This window comes from Microtus ochrogaster, linkage group LG2, assembly GCF_000317375.1.
Source record: "Microtus ochrogaster isolate Prairie Vole_2 linkage group LG2, MicOch1.0, whole genome shotgun sequence".
Lineage (NCBI taxonomy): Eukaryota > Metazoa > Chordata > Mammalia > Rodentia > Cricetidae > Microtus > Microtus ochrogaster.
Window position 1 is genome coordinate 46969084 of NC_022028.1, and position 20771 is coordinate 46989854.

The 20771-nt window shown below is 45.8% G+C and overlaps 1 protein-coding gene across 10 annotated transcripts in view; it reads right to left on the reverse strand.

The window, feature by feature from the left end:
• Pcbp3 (poly(rC) binding protein 3) overlaps positions 1-12607 on the reverse strand; it is a 183206-nt gene extending 170599 nt beyond the window's left edge. For 5 of the 10 annotated variants that reach the window (XM_026785595.1, XM_026785594.1, XM_013351246.2 and 2 more), the window contains exon 1: positions 12423-12606. The gene's annotated coding sequence lies outside the window, so the exon portion shown is untranslated. Of the gene's footprint in view, positions 1-7517; positions 7712-12422 lie in introns of all 10 variants that reach the window. The other 5 variants (XM_026785593.1, XM_026785592.1, XM_013351247.2 and 2 more) reach the window with 3 other exon arrangements.
• Between the last annotated feature and the right edge of the window lie 8164 nt (positions 12608-20771).

Below are 20771 nucleotides of genomic sequence, written 5' to 3' on the forward strand. Positions count from 1 at the left end.
GGGGCTAGTGGAGAGGGCCCCTGTGAGGCCGCAGTAAGAGGACAAAGACTCCAATTTTAGAGTGGGTGACAGGAGTTGAGCAGAGTCTCTGGGTCGGGGTAGACATTAGAGTGAACAGTTCCCAGTGTGTCTGTCGCAAGGGCGAGAGTGAGAGCTACTTTCTAGTAGGACTCTGACCTTGAAGAATCATTATGGAAAGCAGTAAAGAATCTTTGTGGAAAGCACTGATTGCTTTCCATGCTGTGTAGAATTATTTTTCTGAATGGGCGTTACAGCCTTGGCATGACCTTGGTCACAGACGCCTCTGGCACACCTGAGGCTCTTGGATTACCGGGCATTACAAGGATACACAGTAAAGGCCTGATGTCATGAGGGCATGAGATGCTTTCCTTGGAGAGACATACAGATTAAATTAGGGACTTTGATATGAGAAAATACCCAAAAAACAACTTTGTATAAAAATTAATAAATATGCCTTTGTACAGCTGTTCGGGGTTCAGTTCTCATGAGTTGACTTGCCTGCTGCCACACAGGCCTTAACATTTCATCTCGGAGTGACCTCTTTCTTCAACTGACCCACACAACACAGAGCACCCCAACAGGTCAAGCATTGGACAGCCAGTTCTCCAGAGAAAATGTACAAATGGTTAAAAAGTACATGGAAGGGTATTCACTACCATTAGTCATCATAGAATGCTAATTCATGCCATACAGTGAGATACGGCCTCCTACCCTCTCAGATATTATGATTTAAAAAACTGGAAAATAAAAAAGGTTCAAGTGGCTCTGGAGAACCTGGAACCTCATACACTGCTGATGGGGATGTAAAATGGTGTAGAATTTCTGAAAAACACTTTAGAAGCTCATCAAAAACAACTAAACAAAGATCTGACCCAGAAACCTTACTCCTAGATGTTAAACCAAAAAACTAAGAAAAAAAAAACGTGTACATGGTCAGTCATAATAGACTCATAAGTCTCAGAATATTAAAAAAAAACAAAAGCAAAAGAGAAAATAATCCAAATGTCCACCTAGGGGTAACTGGACACATAAAATACCTTGGCTATAAACCAAGGAATGAAACACTACAATACACTACAGCATGAAAGAAGTTTTAAAATACTGCACTAAATAAAAGAAAATGGGAGCACAAGGCCACATGTCATACGATTCCATTCAGGCAAAATGTCTCTAGTGGTCACATCTTTCGAGACATAAAATAAGCTAAAAGGAGCCAATGATGGGAGGGAAAAAGAACAAGAAGTTACTATTAATGTGCAAGAAGTTTGGGGGGGGTTGTTGTTGTTTATTTGTTGTTGTTGTTGTTGTTGTTGTTGTTGTTTGAGACAGGGTTTCTCTGTGCAGCCCTGGCTGTCCTGTAGACCCAGCTGGCTCTGCCTCTGGAGTGCTACATTAAAGGTCTTTGCCACCACACCCAGTTTTCCTAGAGATGATGAAAAGATTCCAGAATTATGGAGTGATGATGGTTGAATACACTATAAATACGCCAAAGCTACAGAACTGTAAAAGTTAAAAGGATGAATTCTGTCAGTTATACCAAAAACGTTTTGATTAACTGGAAAACAGTGAAATAAAAATATTTTTAGGGAAAATCTAAAGTAGTAAACAGCAGCTGAGCTGAACTGAGAGCATCTACAGAAGACTCCACACAGGGGAACAGTCCGAGAAGGAATTGAGACACCAGAGGACAGGGAAGAGCAAGGCGACACCAAGGTGAATCAAAGCTTTAGGGAGAGCTGGGGGTGGTGGCGCACACCTTTAATCCCAGCACTTTAATCCCAGGAGGCAGAGGCAGGCAGATCTCTGAGTTCTAGACCAGCATGGTCTACAAGAGCTAGTTCCAGGACAGGCTCCAAAGCTACAGAGAAACCCTGTCTCGAAATAAAATTAAAACAAAAAAAAGTTTAAACGAGGTAAAGGGGTAAAGGGTGTCACATTATCTGAAGGCCTGTAACACACTATCTGACCACGATAACTACGAAAAGGAAGAAAACTAGAACAGAGCTCCCAGTATATGGGAGAGGCTGGGGAAAACCAAATGATGTTTTTCAAAATCACAATATCAATTCTAAATGGGAGAAAAATCAACACTGAAAATGTAATGTAAGATAAATACACAGGACTATGAAATTAAATTCAAATATATCAGTAATTACATTTAATGTAAATAAACTGAATGTTCCAAGAAAAAGACAAAAATTGTCAAATTAGATGAAAAAAAAAATCTAACCAACTCCTTCCTTCCAAGGGAGATATTTAAAATCTCAGAGCATCAACAAAGATATTTTGTAGCTATGAGACTAAAATGATCATGTCTGGCTATATGAACACAATACACGCCCACCATAACGGCAAACACTGGACTAGGGATGAGCCAGACCAAAAAAGCAGATCATTAAGAAGAACAAGTGAGCTAAGTGTGCTGCCGATCTCAGCTCATGGGCGGTAGAGCAGCAGGTCAGGATGGGCTAAGGCCAGCCTATACTTCATAAGATTCGGCCTCAAAAGTGAAAAAAAAAAAAAAACAATTTTAAATCTGCTTTTTCCTAATAATATGGCCTCAAATATATGTATGTATGTATGTATGTATGTATGTATGTATGTATATGTAATACCTCTACATGGAGAAATAGGGCCATCCATAATAATAATGAGATCATCTTAGTAACAGTTATAACCAGACTTAAACTAATAAGAAAACAGCTATGATTAATATGTTTACAACTTAGTTAAATATAATGTGTAACACTTTGAACTTAATTTTTTCAAATATACAGGAATGTCTTTCAAAAATATATCAACAAATTTCAAAGGATAAAACTCATAGAAAGTAAGATTTTGTTTTGTTTTGTTTTGGTTTGGTTTTTTCAAGACAGGATTTTGATGTAGCCCTGGCTGTCCTAAAACTCACTCTGTAGACCACGCTGACCTTGAACTCACAGATGTCTGTCTGCCTCTGCCTCCTGGGTGTTGGGATTAAAGGTACCCGCCACCGTATCTGACTGAAAGTGAACAATTAACTATCTGGAAAACAAAATAAGAAAATATTGTGTCAGGAATGTCTCAATAGTGTTATGAATTACCTGTCAGTGAAAGAAAAAAAAATAATGGAAATTATAAAACATATAAAAACAAATCGAACTCTGTAAGATACAGTGGAAGTATTATCCACTAGGAAATATATCACCGTATACACATATATTAGAAAAAAGGAAAACTATGGATTACTTAAGTATACATCTCGGATTAGAAGACGAAAGGAAGAAGAACTGGAATCTAGCTTCACTCACAGCGTGGATGCACAAGTCTCCAAAAGAAAATTCGAGTCATCAGAATCCAACCATACATCACAAGAACAAGGTGACACCACGGTTATGGTCCACAGTGGCAAGATTATTCAGATTTTTCATTCTGCTTTTAATGCTGTTCTTTATTCATAATACTTTAAAATTATGAAAATATTTTTAGTAATTAATATTCTACTGATCTCCCTCTTCATGAGATCAACCAGTTAATAAATGGCAAGAATGAGGCAGGCTCTGAACTGCCATTTTGTCTGAGTAATACAAACCCACGACACCTTATATGTCTTTTTGTCTCTATTCAAATGCCCGGAAACAATTGACAGATAGGTATATAAAAAGATTTACAAAGACAGGAAGTGATGAAAATGGACAGCTTTTTCCCAAATATTAAGGGAGTGTCTCATATACACACATCTATAAATAGAATCTATATTGTACTTTAATGAATAATTTAAAAGTACTTTGCAAACAGGGTTAAGAAAACAGGAACCTAAATGCTCAAAAATCAATGTTTTTCTCCTATTCCAACCTGGCACGTTATAGAACAGACATTTAAATTAGACGGTATTGTTTGGAAATGTTGCAAGCTAGATAGAAAGGTATCAAAAGGTTTAAAAAACTTTGGCCTCAATACATGATAATTCTGTATAGAATATTTATCAAAGCCTAAATACTGCAGAAAGTAAATTAAATTTTCAGTTATAAGAAAGTTGTTCAATAAACTGGAATATCTACTGGAATAGCATGTAGCCATTTATAACCATATTTCAGAAGGTTACCCATGATAGGGTAGAAGTTATGATTTAGAAGAAAATTTACTCATTTGTTTGTTTGTTTTTTTGGAGTGGCAGAAAGAACACATGATCTCACAAATGCTAAACATACATTATACCACTGAAGCTACAATCCCAGGCCTAAAGGGAAAAAATTATCCATGGACTATGTTATGGAATGAATCACAACTACTTTAAGAATGCCTGGCATATCATACACCACAGAGAGGGAGAGGGAGAAAGGGAGAGGGTGAGAAGTGTTGGGTATCTTTTGATGATTATCTACTTTTCTTCTTGTTTAGTTTTTCTGTACAAAGCATCCGTATTACTTTATAGGTAGGAAAATGTTTCTTAAATATAAACTACCTCAAACAGATCGACTCCAGCAACCCAAATATATTTGTAGTGGGTTTAACTAGGGGCGGGTGGCAGAAGACGTCTGCACATTTGTTTTCTATAGCTGTATAGGCTGTGACAAACTTAGAAGCTCAAACAATATACCCGTATCATCTCACCACCTTTGTGAGTCACGAGCCTATGCAGGCTTAACTGATCCTCATGTAGGGACTCGCAAGGTTGCTGGTCAGGCTGCTCTCTCACCTGAAGATGGAACCCACGTGTGTGCTGGGCTGGGGGTCTGTTTAAGTAATTAACAGTTTTTGTTTCCCTGAACTAAGTATTCCCTGCTTCTGACTATTGGTTCTGAGTCCACCAGGAGGTGGACTTGGGAGGCTCTAATGCATCCCTAGCTTTCCTACCTACTTCATCAAGTCAAAAAAAAAAAAAAAAAAAAGAGCCTACAAATCAAATCCCCAACAAGATAGTATTCTATAATACAACACAAAAGGGACACTGTCACCTTGGCCATATTCTGTGGTCTAGAAGAAAGTCACAGGCTCTACCCACATTCACCAAAAGGGATTTTTTTTTCCTTTTGGGGATGAGTGGCCCACCTTAACTACATCCAGCTTTTTGTAAAGAGCTCAGGCAAAGGAGGGAAGTATGTGCTTGCATCTGAAGCTCTCCGCTCAGCTGACCACAAAGAAAAGAGCCCTGCTCTGTGCATTGCAAAGGCAGGACAGCGCTGTAAGAGGAAACGCAAGAGCTCACTAAGGGTCAGAGTAAACACGGAGAATACCAACAAGAAGTCCAGAAGGGGTACTCACCTTGAAAGAAGATTAAGATATAGGGAAAGAGAAAGGGGCACTCTCTCTATAGAAATGCAACATGCCCAGGACAAGTTTTAGAAAGAGAAAGAATGGTGTTCCCTGAAGGTCCAAATGTAAACCCTGGGTTTAGTCCCCAGGTAATGGTACCAGGAGGTGATGTGGTGGTGAGCCCACACATTGCATTGTGAGACCAGGGTTTCTGGTTCTCAATTGGAAAACATGGCACTGGCTTGATGTGGCAAATGCTAACACCATTATATACTTACCTATCACAGGCCCAAACCCAAGGGATTTCTTGGGATTAAACCTCCAAAATCATGAATCAAAATAAATCTCTCTCTGCTGCATACGGAGTTATCACACTCGGCATAGAGATGCCAAGCTGACTGACTCACGAGGTTGTGCATAAAACCACAAATCACAGAGGAGGTTCAGCTTCACATTCATTGGTCTCTTATAACCAAAAATCTGAGAGACCTAATACCTTGAGAGCAACACATTAAGGGTTTGGGTGCCCTCCACAACACCAACATCCTTTAGTCTTTTCAGCATGGTGACTATTGCTAATATTTCCCAGGGTTCAGACTTCCTAAACTTGACATGAACTATTCCACTCACTAGCAGCCCTTCCAGTTGACTGTCCAGCCAAAAGTTCCAGGTTCTCCAAGGAACAGACCTAGAGCATCCAAGGAACTTTGACACAGGTGTGCGAATGCACGCCTACCCAGCATGTGGGAGGCTGAGGCAGAGAAAGTATAAGTTTAAGTTCAACCTCAACTACATAGCAAGACATCAAAGAAAGGTAATTTTATCAACTTCTGAAGTATAAAGTATGTTCCCCTTCAAAAACTCTTCCAGAGAGGGCGAAGCACCAGCCACCCTGACACTAAACCTGAAGTGGGCAATGCAGGAGAAGCTCATCACTGGCCAGTACCCCCTCTGAACATGTGTGATGACGCTAAATGAAATATTAGTATGACTTCAATAATACGGTTTAGTGTGGTACATCAGGACAAAGAAAATGTATCCCAGGAAAATTAACAATAACTTCAAAGTTATTTCAATGTAAGTGTAACAAAGAGAAACCACAAAATTATCTAAATAAGTATATTTAAAACATTTAATAAAATGTATTTCTTGTTTCTGGCACAGGGTCTCACTGTGTAGTCCAGGTTGGTCTCAAACTCCTTCTTATCTCAGTCTCCTGAGGGTTAGGATTACACGCATCTGTCATGATGCTGAGTTGACTTTTTAAAAAAAGTTTTCACTGAACTTTTAGTAGATGAGACAATCCATAACCTAATAAAAGGAATCTACTAAAATACAAAAGCAAAGTTCATAACTAAAGCTCTAACAGGATTATTCTCAAAGTGAAAATCAATACAAGGATAATCTTACCCAATTTCTAGGAGCTTCGCCTAGTATTCCATATAAAGTAAATAAAACAAAAAATAAACTATTTAAGGACTATAAAGAAAGAGATTATCATTATGTTGAAACATAACACACACACCAAAAAAAAAAAAAAAGATTATGCATAGTGGTGCACGCCTTTAATCCCAGCACTCAGAGGGAGAGGCAGATGGATCTCTGAGTTCAAGACCAGTCTGGTCTACAGAGTGAGTTCCAGGACAGCCAGGGCCACACAGAGAAATCCTGTCTTAAGCAAAAACAAAAAGAAAAACAAACCAGAAATTCACCCACATCATGTGAGAAACTCAGCGTTTCAAAAGCAGCATTGCAGATCACTACTGGGGATGGGTGGTAATAAATGGTAATAGCACTATTAGTTAGGCATTTGAAATAAAATTCTAAAAGCAAATCTATATCTCACAATCCATACAAAAATGAATTCCAAGTAAACTATAAAAGCCAAATATTTCAACATTTTAAAAGACTGTCTTATGGTCTTGAAGTTACACAGATTTCTCAAATAAGAGCCAATAACTACAAGTCGTAAAGAAAAGATTGATGAATTCAACTGCATTAGAATTAAATATCTATTCATCAAATCAATATCTTTTTAAAGAATAAGGAATGGGACAAAAGTAGAATCAAAAATATTATAAAGAACTTCAGGAAAGGTACAAGAAGGACATAAACCAGACATAAGTAGATGAGCAAGGTAAGATTACAACTGATAGGAAAGACAATCCATGCAGTGAAAGATGGAGGAGGGGTAGTAAAGGTCCTCAGACTCACTGGATCAAGGAAATGCAAATTAGAACAGTAAGATATTGCCTACCTACCTGATTGGCAACAAAATACCTAAAGACTGAAGAATTCCCGTGGCTGGAACCAAGTTTTTGGAAGTAATTGACAACAAGGAGGCTGTGAGCCCCAGTCTGTGCGGTGTTTACAGGCACGCTCCCCGGGGCCCAGAGCAGAGCAAAGGAGAGCCGGCGGAGCATGAAGACCAGCAGAACAGAGGCTGAGTAAGCTGCTAGGGGGAGAAAGAAAGTGAAATTTGGGTCAGATACGGCGGCGTCAGATACTCGTCTTGTCTGGAAATGCATCGAAATCTTGTTTACTTGGAACAAACTCCCAAACAGTAAGGATCACCTTATCTTCTAGGGCCAACCTGACTATGTGACTTCCCCGAAACATTTCAGCTAAGAAGGCTGAAAGCCGAGACCCAAGCTGCATTGGTTTCCTAATGCTGCTACCATGGATTCCCACAAACGTATTAGCTTAAAAAAAATATCACCCTTTGCTACCCAACAGTTAGAGGTCAGCAGACAAATATGGGTCCTACTGGGCTAAAATTAGGGGCAAAGATCCTTTCCGAGACCCCTTTCTTGCCCTTTTCAGAGGCTGCTAAACCCTTGGCATGTCCTGTTTTGTCATCAAAGCCAGCGCTGGCGTCTAAAACCCTCGCCTCCCGTCACTCTCACACTGGTTCTTCTGCCCTCCTCTTCCATCTTTAAGGAGGCTTGTGATCATTGTGAGCCTGTCCGGACAACCCAGCATCACCTCCCTATTTTGAAACCAATTGATGATCAACCTTTTTCTATCTGTGATCCTAATTTTCCTGCCAAGCACCATAACACATCCAGGCTCTGGGGATGAGGGCACAGTTTCAGGAAGCCATCCCATCATTCTACACACCACGCAACCCCTCTCCAACTTACCCCCTACATCCCACCGGAATCCCAACTTCTTGGTAATACCCATACACATGTCCTCCCGCTTCAGTATCAACACTCTGTTTTCCAATTACACTGACCTTCTCACCTTTTTCTAATCCATCTGTGCCAGACTTACAACTCGTCCTTTAGGGCTTACCCCAAAGGCTGCTTCCTCCCTGATGCTTTCTGATGCTCCCAGCTCATCATCCCGCAGCACACTCAGCAGGCTATGCATCCCAACCGCATCATGGTGTAGGCACTTGCAGCCATCTGTTTACATGCTCTTCCTCGGGCCAAATGGTGAACACTTCTAGGACAAGAACTCTGTTTCCCTCCCCCAAGGGACTCCCACATCACAGCACAGGATTCAGCAAGAAATGGGACCTTGTTTTAAGTATCTCACAGTACTCCTGGAACACGGATGAAAAAGGAGGGGACATCTCTGAAGTTTCCGCCACAAAAGAAATGCCGTAAGAAACATAGGCCAGACCTCTAGTTCAGGTACTTATTCCACTAACAGAACTATCCACTCAGCTTGATGTACAACTTCCCGTCATGCGAAGGAACTTATGCAAGTGACACATACCATTTTTTATTGCTAACCTATGGAACAACTCTAAAGTAACCAACAAAATTAACCACAGGAGAAATAAAGACTTTATTGTTTACATTCCTCAAAATTATACACATAAACGTAGACACTGCTTCAACATAAAATGAATGCCTGACAATCACCTTCCCTGGAAAGAGGCTAAGAAGTGTGAGGGTGTACCAAGTGGCCCACCCTGTTTAGGAACAAGCTGCCCTGCAAGCAGATACCTGTGCACACTGCAATCAAGGGTTCTTTTCGTTTGATGGTAGTTATTAAGAAAACAGACACTTGTTTAATTTCAGTGCTCATTACTTGATGTCCACAGCCATAAAACTCCCCAACAGGAGAGAAAAAGAAAAATAACTATATTTTTCAAAGAAGAAATTAATTTGTTTTAAAGGCATCTCTCATCCAAGTTCAACAAAGCTAGCCTTTCCATTTTTATCTTTAGTAATATGAATCCCGAAATTATTTCTAACATAATTCCCAATCCCACTCTCACTGAAATGAAAGTTTGAAGGAAAGCCGGGGCGGTGAAGGAAAAATACTGATTCAGTACCATGGACAGTGGACCCGCAACTTGCCAGTCACAGGCTCAGAGCTGCCCCAAGATTTCAGCATTTCAGCAAAAACCTAAGGGGAGACAATTTCAACGTGTGAGCAGGTTAATTTTATTATATTCCAAAACACCGCCCTCCTCCACTAAGGGGAAATACAACATACATCTATACCAATCTGCTCCACTTATCTCCTGCACAATAAAGCCCTGAGGTTTCTGTGCAAACAGAAATGTCTTTGCCCCTGACACATCAGTACAGTGCCAAATCTCACTGAAACTTACACAGAATCCACCTTCAACTGTCGGGACTGTTTCAAGGACCTCATGGGGCTTTTACAATTTACACATGCAGCATGCTCTCTGGTATCCAACAAGACCAAAAGGACAGCCTCTTCAAGACAGCTAACAAGGTCTGGCACGGTGACACACGCCTAAGCTCATCGTTTGGAATGCTGATACAGGGAGATCTCAAGTTTCAGACATGTCTAACCTGTGTCCCAGAAGCCACATGAGGCCAAGAATAGCCATGAATGTAGCTACATGAATGTAGCTAACACAATATTATAAACTTAAAAACATTATAATATTTTCAGCGATTATTTTGTAACTCAGTTTTGCATGCAAACTTTGTAGATGATAATATTGTCTCACAGTGACATGCTTGGAACTGGGCTGCAGAACAAGATCCTGACTAAAAAAATGATAAGATGTAATCATGTCTTGTATATTGTATGTTGCGTGCTTTTTTTCTTATAAAAAGTTGTAGAAAAATCATAAATCTGTGTGAATTTTCTTCTACCTACAAATGAGCATCATGGTGGCAACACCAGCTCTGAATTCCAGATACAGTGTCCAATCTTCTCAGCTATAAAGACCCTATTTCTAACAAATTCATTTTACTATTGTGTGTGTGTGCCCATGCATGTGCAAACATGCATGCCACAGAGTTCCTGCAGCGGTCAGAGGACAACTCCTTCCACCATGGTTTCCAGGGACTGAACTCAGATCATCTGGCTTGCAAGGCCCATTCTAAGCCACCTCACCAGCCTGGAAACATTTTTTCCAAAACTTTATAATATTAAGGTCTAACTATGTGCATGCAGTGATATGAACTCCAAAGCAGGTGCGCTGCATTAACAATGGCACCTACACACACGTGAAAGCAGCGTGGCTGGAAACGGAAGGCCTCAGGTGAACAACATCTGAACTCCCAGCTAGAAGCCCAGCTTGCTACAGCATCCACATCTCGAGCCATCGTGCAGAGCTGCTCCAGCCATCTCCAGCGAGCACTACTCTGTACACACAAAATGGGCATCTCGGATGTTAGATAATAAACTGCCCTTGTTGTGGGGACTGAGGGTCAGTTCTCCAGATAGACACACCCTGCAGTTCCTCTGGAACCCAAATCACAATTCAATCCAAAGAAGAGAAATGGGGCACAAGCTTGCCTCAGAAAACTAAGTTTCGAGAAGGCTGTGTCACAGAAATGTGTTGAGAGGGAGGGTTGGCATGCTAGCTCTTCAGCCTGGCCTCCAAGGCCCCAGCACCCAGGATTCCTTTGGTGCAGCACCCACTAAAAAGCCTCCTCAACCATTGGCTCACATACAAAGCTAATGAGACTTGAAGGCCCATGGTGCCGAAAAGAAAAGTACAAGGAAAATCACCAATCCTGGGACCCAACTTCATTAACTCACGAATTTCCTATACAAACAATATAATGCAGAGTAAGGAAGTAAGCTAGACAGCTAAACCCTTTCAAATTAAACAAAACTCTTAGGGGAACAATAAGAAACAGGTCTAAGCACACCTCTTTCCCAAAAAAGAAAATGCAGTGATCAAAAAGAGGAACCAGCTTCTATCTGGTCTACCTGTTCTGGCTCTAATGGATGGCGCAGAAAACAGAAGGAGAGCCAAGAGAAAAGAGAGAGAAAGGAGACCGCAGTGGAGGGGAGAGGAGAAGAGGCCGCGCCCCACCCTCGCCCCACATCTATCCTCTGAGTTTCCTTCTTTTCCCCTGTTCATCTCAATCACAAGACACCCATCCAAGCCTTGCAAGTCCCAGTGAGCTCGCAGCTATTGTAAGCTGACCCGAAAGCCTGCTGAGTTATGTGCCCACTGACAACTTCTGAATTTGGGGAGGCAGTGGAGAGGCCTGCGTTCTCCTGAGTGGCTCCCTGACATGGGCAAGGGCCAGTTACCATCAGACTTTCACAAGGACCCTGGGCCTTGACTGAACCCTCTGGCACGACCATGCAGGGCTGGAGACTGAGCCCATCGCTGGAAACTTCCCTCTAGGACCCTTCTTTGGCCCCAGCTCCACGCCCAAGGGCCACCAGAAACCACTCTACTCAATCAATCTCAATCTCTCTCTCTCCCTCCCCTCCCCTATCTTTTTCTCTGCCTGGGAACCTCATCCCCTTGCTTTGCCTGGTACCCTCTCCTCAAGCCTGGAGTCCCCTCCCTTAAGCCTGGAACCCCGCACTCAGCCCTAGAACCTCAGCCTTTAGCCGGGGAGATTCCCTGCCCTCAGTCCTAAGATCCCCACCCTCAACCTAGGACTTCCGTCTCAGCCTGGGACCCTCGCCCTCTGTCTGGTACCCCTATCCTCTCTCCTGGGACCTCCGCCCTTAGCCTGGGACCCTCGCCTCAACCTGGGGTTCCGGCCCTAGCCCTGACATTGCCAACTTCAACCCACCGCCAGGATCCCTAACACCCCAGCTCGAATGAAGTTTTGTGACCACGAACTGTCCAGTCCTCCGGCCTTTCGCGGGGTCTCAGTTGACCTGGGACGCGGCGAGAGACCTAACCACCCCCCCCACACACACACCCGCGCTGGACTCCCCCCCTCCACTTCAACCGGCCGCCACTCACTCACCTGCCCCGCCACGGACAGCGAGGCCGCGGGCCAGGCGGAGCCGACGCTGCCGATCGGGTGGGGCAGAGGAGGCAGAAGAGGCAGACTCGGCGCGACACGAAGCCCGAGGCGACCAAGCGGCGGCCGCGGCGTCTCCTAGCTCAGGCGACGGTAAGCAGCGCCTCGAGCACTGGCCCGAGCACTGCGCGCGGCGAGGACCCGCCCTCTCCGCGCAGCCAACCACTCCCGCGCAGCCCGCCGGCTCTGGCCCCGCCCCCGCCCAAGGGCAGGGCCTGAGAAAGCGGGCGCCGGGATCCTATGAAACGGCAGGACGGTGACCAGCACGGCCAATCCGAGCGCGGGAAGCTCTCCGGCTAGAAGCCGTTTAGCGTCGAAGGGCGGTTAGGGTTGGGCGGAGCCCCACGCTGGGGCTGGAAGGAGGCGGGGCCTCTGGGTAGGCTAAGTAAACTGGTGGGGGCGGGGGCAGCATGAGGGCGGGGCTGGGGCGGGGCCTCCAGAGGGCTAGCGGGTTGGGAGTGCTACGTGGACGTGAGATGGCTGCGCGGCCTGCCTCTCCGGTGCGATTGCCTGCAGGTGCCCGCGTGTGTTTCGCACACGCGGCTAGCGGGAGACTGAAGACACCCAGTCTCGCGCTCTGGTATTCTGGGGCGGTCAGTTGGACCCACGGCCCTTAGCGATCATGAGGGCCTGATCCGTTGACCAGCAGCCCTTCGTGGGTTGCTCCTCTTGACGGGAGCCTTTACTAGCCCGTGCAACCCAGACTGCAGAACTTGCGTCCAGGTACTCTCATCTGCTGGGCCTGCACACCTATCCACAAATGACTCAAGGCTGAAGGCGGCTGTGGCAGTTATTGGACAATATGTCAATTAATTATTATTACTATTATTATTGTTACTGTTATTATTAATATATTTTGTGCACCTTTCTAGAGAGGTGTCTTGCTGTTTTGTTTCTATTAACTATGGTTTTCATCACACTAAATAAACTTTCATCTGATTGCACCCTATCAGCTTAGACTTAATCCTTTCTGCACAACATGAAGGGAAGGAACCAAGCCATATTGTCATCCCATCAATGGAACAAGCTGAGAGTACTGGGACCCTGCCTTCCACCAGTGCCTAGACATCCAGGTTTCCTAAGATCTTTCTTCAACAGCCTGGCCTGGACCAATCAGAGAAGGGACCAAGTTTGGCCTTTCACGGGTTGGGAGAGTGATCCAATTCTCCGATTTCCCACCAGACATGCAGGAAGCATCTCTGGGAAATGTGATGACTTCTTTGTTGTTAGATGCACAGGTGGGTGAGAAGAGAAGCAGGTGACAGTGGGATTCTAGCACAGATGACAAAACTTTCGTCCTACCCCAAAGCCTCAAGCCCACCAATAATTCACTTTGGTGGCAATGATGATATATTATACATACAAAAGGATTTATACATAGCTCTCAACTCTCCACTTGTTACAATTATGACCTCTTTGTAGAGTCAGGAAGACCCTTGTAGGGCTGGAGCCTGTCACAGTAACCATGTGGCCTTTGGGAATTCCCAGAGCCATGTGGGGATGATGTTCTGGAATCCACTCTGAGGGATTCTGAACCCCACATCAGACATACACAGTAGTCATTTGGGGTACGTGGGTCAGAAAGTGGTGCATTCTTGTCTTTAACTATCACCTGTGTGATTCAACCTTTTAGAAGAAAGGGCCTGGGTGTGGGCAAGAGGGGGGTGTGGAGAGCCCTACTCAGAGGCTAAGTCCAGTTGCAGCAAACCGTGACTTTTTCCAAAGAAGGGATTCAGGGCAGGGCTACAGGCTCCCACCTGGAGAAGCGAGTGACCATGTGGGCAAGCATTTGTGCACATTACTGTACATTAATCCTGTGCTTGACAGAGGGAAGGGTACTCTGTGGTCAAGAAGAAGACAGTGGTTTGGAGGAGGATGCCTAGGGCAGCATGCTGGGAGTCACTGAGGCAAGGATCTCCTGGTGTGTGTGTGGGGGGGGGATGAACACGAAGGCTTGAGGCCAGCCCACCAGCAGAACCCAGACCTGAGCAAGGGCTTCGACTAAGATCCAAAGCCTCCAGGAGCAGCGTGCGCAGGCCATCAGCTCCCTAGGCTCTGCACAGAGGCTCCAGAGGCTAGAACTGAAGCAAGCTCTGCCAAAGCAAACCCCCCCCCCTTCTCCAGATTACAGGTTGCCAGCCTCCTACTCTGCTCTCCAGGAGCCGGGGGGCCTCAGCTGCCTACATCTCCTGGAAGACACACTTAGTCATTAGGAAACTAATGATAGTGTTTTCAAGGCAGCATGTTGGACCCTAACAACTTTCAATTATTTCCAGTTCCTGTCAACCCTGGGAAGAGAAAAAGCAGTTCAATTCAGGGTCCCACCCTTGACATGAAAGACAATCTAAGGCTCTCAGTTCAGTTTCCCAGCAGATCTTTGAGAGCCAGGGCAGGCAGCCCCGCCCCTGGCTGTGGCAGCTGCTGACCCGTTGCCCTCCCCTCCACAGATCCTTACATCCCTCCAAAGGCAGCCTTCCTGTCTTCCATTAGCACCGCTAGTGCGCTGTCAGCGTGGTCCTTCCCTGGAGAAGTGCACCCGGGGGCTCGCGTTTATAAATAACTCCATGGTGTCTTGTTGGGGTGTGGAGAGTGGGGAGCGAAGGAACCTTGTAATTATCATCTGCTTACTGTGATGTCAGACCAAGCCCTAGGAAGTCTCTGCACACTTGGCCCTCCAGATTGTTGCGCTCATCCCTGCCACCCGAGAGCTGGGAGGCCGCAGCTTCCAAAGGCTGGGACATCTGGAGAGGTGGGGGTGGTGGAGGCCCCTTTAGCTCTACCTTAGAAGGCTCAAAGTGCCAGTAAAATAGTTACACATGGGAAGCAGTCACGAGGTAATTAATGTCAAATCCCCTGAGGCGTGCAGGCCTTCCCCTCCCCCCTGCCCCCAGTGGAGCGCAGCCCAAACCCACACCACTTCTACAGCTGCAGCCCCTCTCCTTCAGGTGGGCAGAGAGCAGAGGGGCAGAGTATGGGGCAGGCCCCCCAGTGCCTCTGTTGACCTTCAGCTGGGCTCCATTTCCTTGCTGAGCCTTCCTGGAGCCAGGACCCACCTGACCATAAGAAAGGCCCTTTGCACTAGGCAGGGAACAGGAGCATACACTTTCCCTAGTGGAAAACTGGAGAGGCTGTGCCCCTCTTGCTGCAGGCCATATCTCTAGCTGTTTCTACTGCTAACTCCTTCCATGCACCAGGACAGCTGCTGTGCTCCCTCAGGAAAAGCTGCCTGAGCTAAGCAGGTTGCTCTTAGGAAACTCTGGGAGCCAGGGCAGTGTAGGAAAAAGCAAAAGGCAAGAAGCCAGGGCTGCACTGAATACCCTCTGTTAGGGAACTGCAATCATCATCATCTTCCTCTTCAAGGCTGGTTCCTTCTAGACAGTAGAATCCTAACATAATAAATACATCTCACCTAGTGTACCTGGTTGATCTTGAAACTGATTGCTTCTGGGTGGGGCCATTAAAGGGCTCCTAACTTGCCTCAAGGCCCTGTGTAAGAGGCAACGGTCACATGCGGCAGCCATATGCTGCCTCACTTGACAGGCTCCTGTCCTTTGTCACTAGGGACAGAGTGCTGCAGAGATAGCAAAGCTATGGACAGCCCCACTGAGGGCCCCCAACTGTGGGGGCAGAGCTGTGGACAGCAGCATGAATGGGCACCATATTTACCCAGAGACCTCCTGGAAACGGGCAGCGGGCCTCCAGTTATCATATGTACGCAGTCTTCTCTCGCAGCTGATATAACTTGCATCTCCAGCCTCCCTGCCTCCTAGACCTTCCCCCAGAACCATGTTCTGTGGGAGTCCACGGTTTCGGCATCCTGAGAAGGCTATGGTCACCTTTCACCTGGGTACACCTCCCCGTAGTCCTCTGGCCCCAATCCTCAAAGACCAGGGTGAGCACAAGGACCAGAGACAGACGAGCCCTGTTTTGCTGCCTGTGGGTGGCTGTACAGTGAGTAATGTCAGCATTGATGGGTGTTTCTTCTACAGACAAGGAAAGCATCTCAGAGTCAGTAACCTGGGTTCAGCCAAGCAGGGAACCCTAAAAAGAGGGGGGGGGGGAAACTGGACATATGCAGGAGGATTGTGTGTACCAGCCCATTGGTGATGGCTGTGGGGTTTCCAACATCTGACTGTGGGAAAGGACTCGGGTCCTACAACCCACTGTCCCCAGTAGACTAGAGCTGATGTAGTTTTCCGGCTCTGAGGACTCTTATCAAAAGGCAAGTGAGTCAGCAGCCTGCTTTGAAGAAGGTACCTCTGAAACCGAGGCTTCTTCACCCTGGAGCCTACATTGCTGGAAATGGCGGGGGGGGGGGGGGTGGACTCTAGCTACTTCTGTATCCTAAGAGCTTTGGGCCCCGCCCTACTTGCAGTCAAGCAGCTCCAGCTTCATCGCTTTTACAAGGTTTCTAATGTGTTTGTGTAAACAAAAAAAAACTGCATCTTTGTTCATGACACACGGCAACAGAGCACTGGGGTCAGCGGGGTTTTATTTCAGGAAGACTTTCAGTGCAATGGCGGCCAACCACCCCTCCCCTTCTCTGTGCCTCTACTGGCGCCATTAAGACTAAAATTAGAACCACTCTTTGTTTTAGTCATGAGCCCCGTGGCACCCACCATCCTCCCTCCAAATCTCCGCTAGGTAATTAGAAAGATACTAGGAAGGAGATGCAATGCTTTCAGACTCCAGATCCTGGGGAGAGGCTGAGCAGACTGACGAGGGCAAGTGCCCTGACCTCGGTCTACCTGCCAACCATTAGGGTTTAGAATTGACTTTCACTTTCACCTGCTGCCTTTTAAAACTAGAGCTGCCTTAAACTTCCATTGACATAATCGTCTCTGATATCCACAGAGGATTTAAGACAGTGGCACTATTTAGACAATTCCTGTAACAGAAGCTGGTAGGGAAGGCGTCCAACCCTACCGAGACTTCACCAATTTTCTCGGTAGAGTAAATAGATGTGCATTCTACTCCCTTGTAATTAAAGAGCTCTGGAAAATGTTTTACGGTGAAAATTCAACAATGTGGATGATGGAAAATATGCCATTAAAGGGTAAGCTAAGAGCAGGGAGAACTCTCGACTTTGGAAGAAACACACGCTGGGAGCCTAGGGGCCTTCCCTCTCTCATGGAAGATTCTTTGAGTCCTTTTTCTCCCGATCACAGTTCCCACCACAGTGATCCTGGATCTGTCAAGTCCGTGTCTTTATAATCCTGGCTAGCCAATAGGAACTTGTTTGAAACCCATCAACAAGGCTGGCCAACAAAGCAAATCAACATGAGGTTTACAGGGTCCCACCCTGGCTCCCTTCCTGGATAGATGTCTCAAGGGTCCCTCACTATATCTCAAGGACAGACTTTGAAGATCACACAGGTGACCAGAGTAGGTTCCCTCCTCCCTATCTGAGGTGGAGACCATGTGATGCCGCCACCCCTGGTCCCTCATACAGGCAGTGTCCCTGCTTATTACCTTTGTACTATGCCAACAAGACCCGGGCAGCACTAGACCTTAAGGACATGTCTGATAGCCTCTCTTGTCCACTCTGCTCTTGGTCCCTGCTCAGTTCCTAAAGGGACAAGTAGCAGAGGAGGAAGCATCTTCTCCATTTTTGCATTTCCAGGTCTCAGTGCCAGCAACTACTAAGAGCCTGGGATGCAGAGGCCCTCCTCCCAGAGGATGACTCCCTGGAGGAAAGTCCCACCAGGTGCTGATGCTAATAGCCCGCACCTGCACACGCACGCACACACACGTACATGCTCGCACGCGCACACACACACAGAGCTCAGGACAGTCTGTATCCTCAAAGCAACTTCTACTCCTCTGAAACTCCAACCCTCTCTGCCTCGGCTGAAAGGTCCCAGAAAAAGCAGTGACACTAGCTCCTCTGCTATAAAGTAAGGGTGCTGCCTCTCCCTGGGGCACTGAGCAGGTGCGAAGCATTGTTAAAACACTGTTAAAATCTATTAAGATTTGTAGTCATGGCGGCACACACTTTTAACCTAAGCACTTGGGAGGCAAAGCCAGGTGAACTCTGTGAGTTCAAGACCAGCTTGATCTACATAGCAAGTTCCTGGCCTGTCAAAGCTACATAGTGAGACCATGTCTGGGGGGGAGGGGAGAAGTCACTTTTAATATTTCTGTCATAAACACTCCTTCTGATGTTCATTTTCCTGTAAGTAAGCAAAGACAATGGAGATGGGCAATTTGACTCCATAATTAGCAGCTACTGGCCTCTCTCTTATTCCCTTGAGCAAAGCAATGAGCTGTCTAAGAGCCAGTCAAACCACCCATAGCCCAGTACCAGTCATTTTAAACTCCGCAGATGGCTTGGTGTAACTAGACAACAGTCACAGCTGATTGGCCCACAGCTGAAGGCATGAACTCCCCCAGGGCTGTCCGAAACAATGGATACCAAACTCTTTGCTATCACAGCCCCACATAATTCTGCGAAATTTCTTCCTTAACAAATGGGAGAGCTTCCCTCTGATGGTCTGGCAGAGGGACTGCTGCAGCTGCTAAAGGCCAGGCTGTGATTGGCCAAAACCAAAACAGCATCCATAACCATGACCGGGTCAAAAAGCAAGATGATGATTGGTTCAAACACAAACCTATGATTAGCACTGGGAAACAAGGTTGGAATTGGTTCAAAGCAAACAACTGTGATGGATCCAAATATCCCAGTCTGTGTAAGAAGCAGGCTCCTCAAGTTCACTGAGTGAGCCCTAGGAAACATTTTCTAGGCTGCCCCCTTGACACCACTGCTTTAGGCCCAAGAAAAAGCTTCCTCAAGTTCTTCTCCCTGTCTCCTCTCAGAAATGTGGCCTGAGCCAGGAATATAAAGAAGCAGAAGAGAACAGGGGAAACTCCAGAATAGCAGAGGCAGTGGTGATCAAGTCAACAAGCGAAGCTGTGGAAGGAGCAAGGCACCCAGTAGCTGGACAGCTGAAAGAGTATCGACTCCTGCCACATGCCCAGTTAACCCATCATTCGAATACAAAGGTTGAGGGAGTGTCACAGACCATCTCTGAAGAGACTCCTGAAAGGTGCAACCCAAGCAGGAGGAGTTAGGCCAGGAGAAGGAGTTCCAGAAGCAGCCGTAAGTGAGCTTTTTTACTCAGATGTGATATACATACATGATCAAGGGTCTGTGCACAAGTGTGTAGACACATGGGGGCAGCAGAAGTTGACATCAGCTAACTTTGTCAATCCCTCATTGTCTTATTATTTTTTAACTAATTTATTGTGTATATAGGCATGATATATAGGGCACCTGGGCCACAGTGTGCCTGTGGAAGTCCAAGAACAAGTTTGTGGGACCAGGCCTCTCCTTCCACCATTATGTTGGTTCTGAGGATCTAATTCAGATTGCCAGACTTGCACAGCCAATGCCTTTCCCCTTTGAACCATCTCACCAGCACTCCACCTTATTTCTTTCCTAATTTTTATTTTGCTTTTTTATGTGTAATGGGTTTTTAACCTACATCACAAGCAAGGCCAGAAGAGAGAGTCAAATTCCGTGGAGCTGGAGTTAAAGACAGTTGTGAGCTTCCATGTGGGTGTTGGGACTGGAACCTGGGACTCTTCCAAAAGAACAGCTGTGCTCTGAACCAATAGGACATCTCTCCAGTCACTCTCAACCTTACTTTTGCAACAGGTCTCTCACTGGACCTGGGTAGTCACCAATGTAGATAGGCTGGCTGGCTGGGTGACTGGCTGGCTGGGTGGATGGCTAGCTGGTTGGCTGGCTGGCTGCTGGCTTGCTGGCTGGCCACTGAGGTCCAGGGTTCCTCTTATGTCCATTTCCCAAACAATGGGATCACAGGCATGTCATGACAAGAATTTTGCATAGGCACTGGGGATTTGAACTCAGGTCCTCGCTCTTGCAGGTTTTACCATCATCACCCTAACCCCAACATTCCTCAAATTGGTCGCATTTGTCAGAGTTATGGAAAGTTGACACCAAACACAAAGGGTCGTGGATGGATTCCCTGTATAAATCACTTCAGATTGTGTGCTATGAACAGCCAAGGGCAGCCAAGAAGGAAGTGACTGGTGCAGAGAATCTAAAAGGGAAGCAGAAGTGTGATCACCAAGGCTGGGCTGCAGGAGGAATCCCTGGGACTTTTCAGTGCACTTATCTTCAGCCTCTACCTGACAGCCCAATGATGCTAACTAACCAGACTTCTGTAACTGGAGGTTTCTCTCCCATCCACCAGTTTCCGAATAACCACTCTGAGGCTTAATATTAATTACAAACTGTTTGGCCTATTAGCTCAGGCTTATTATTAA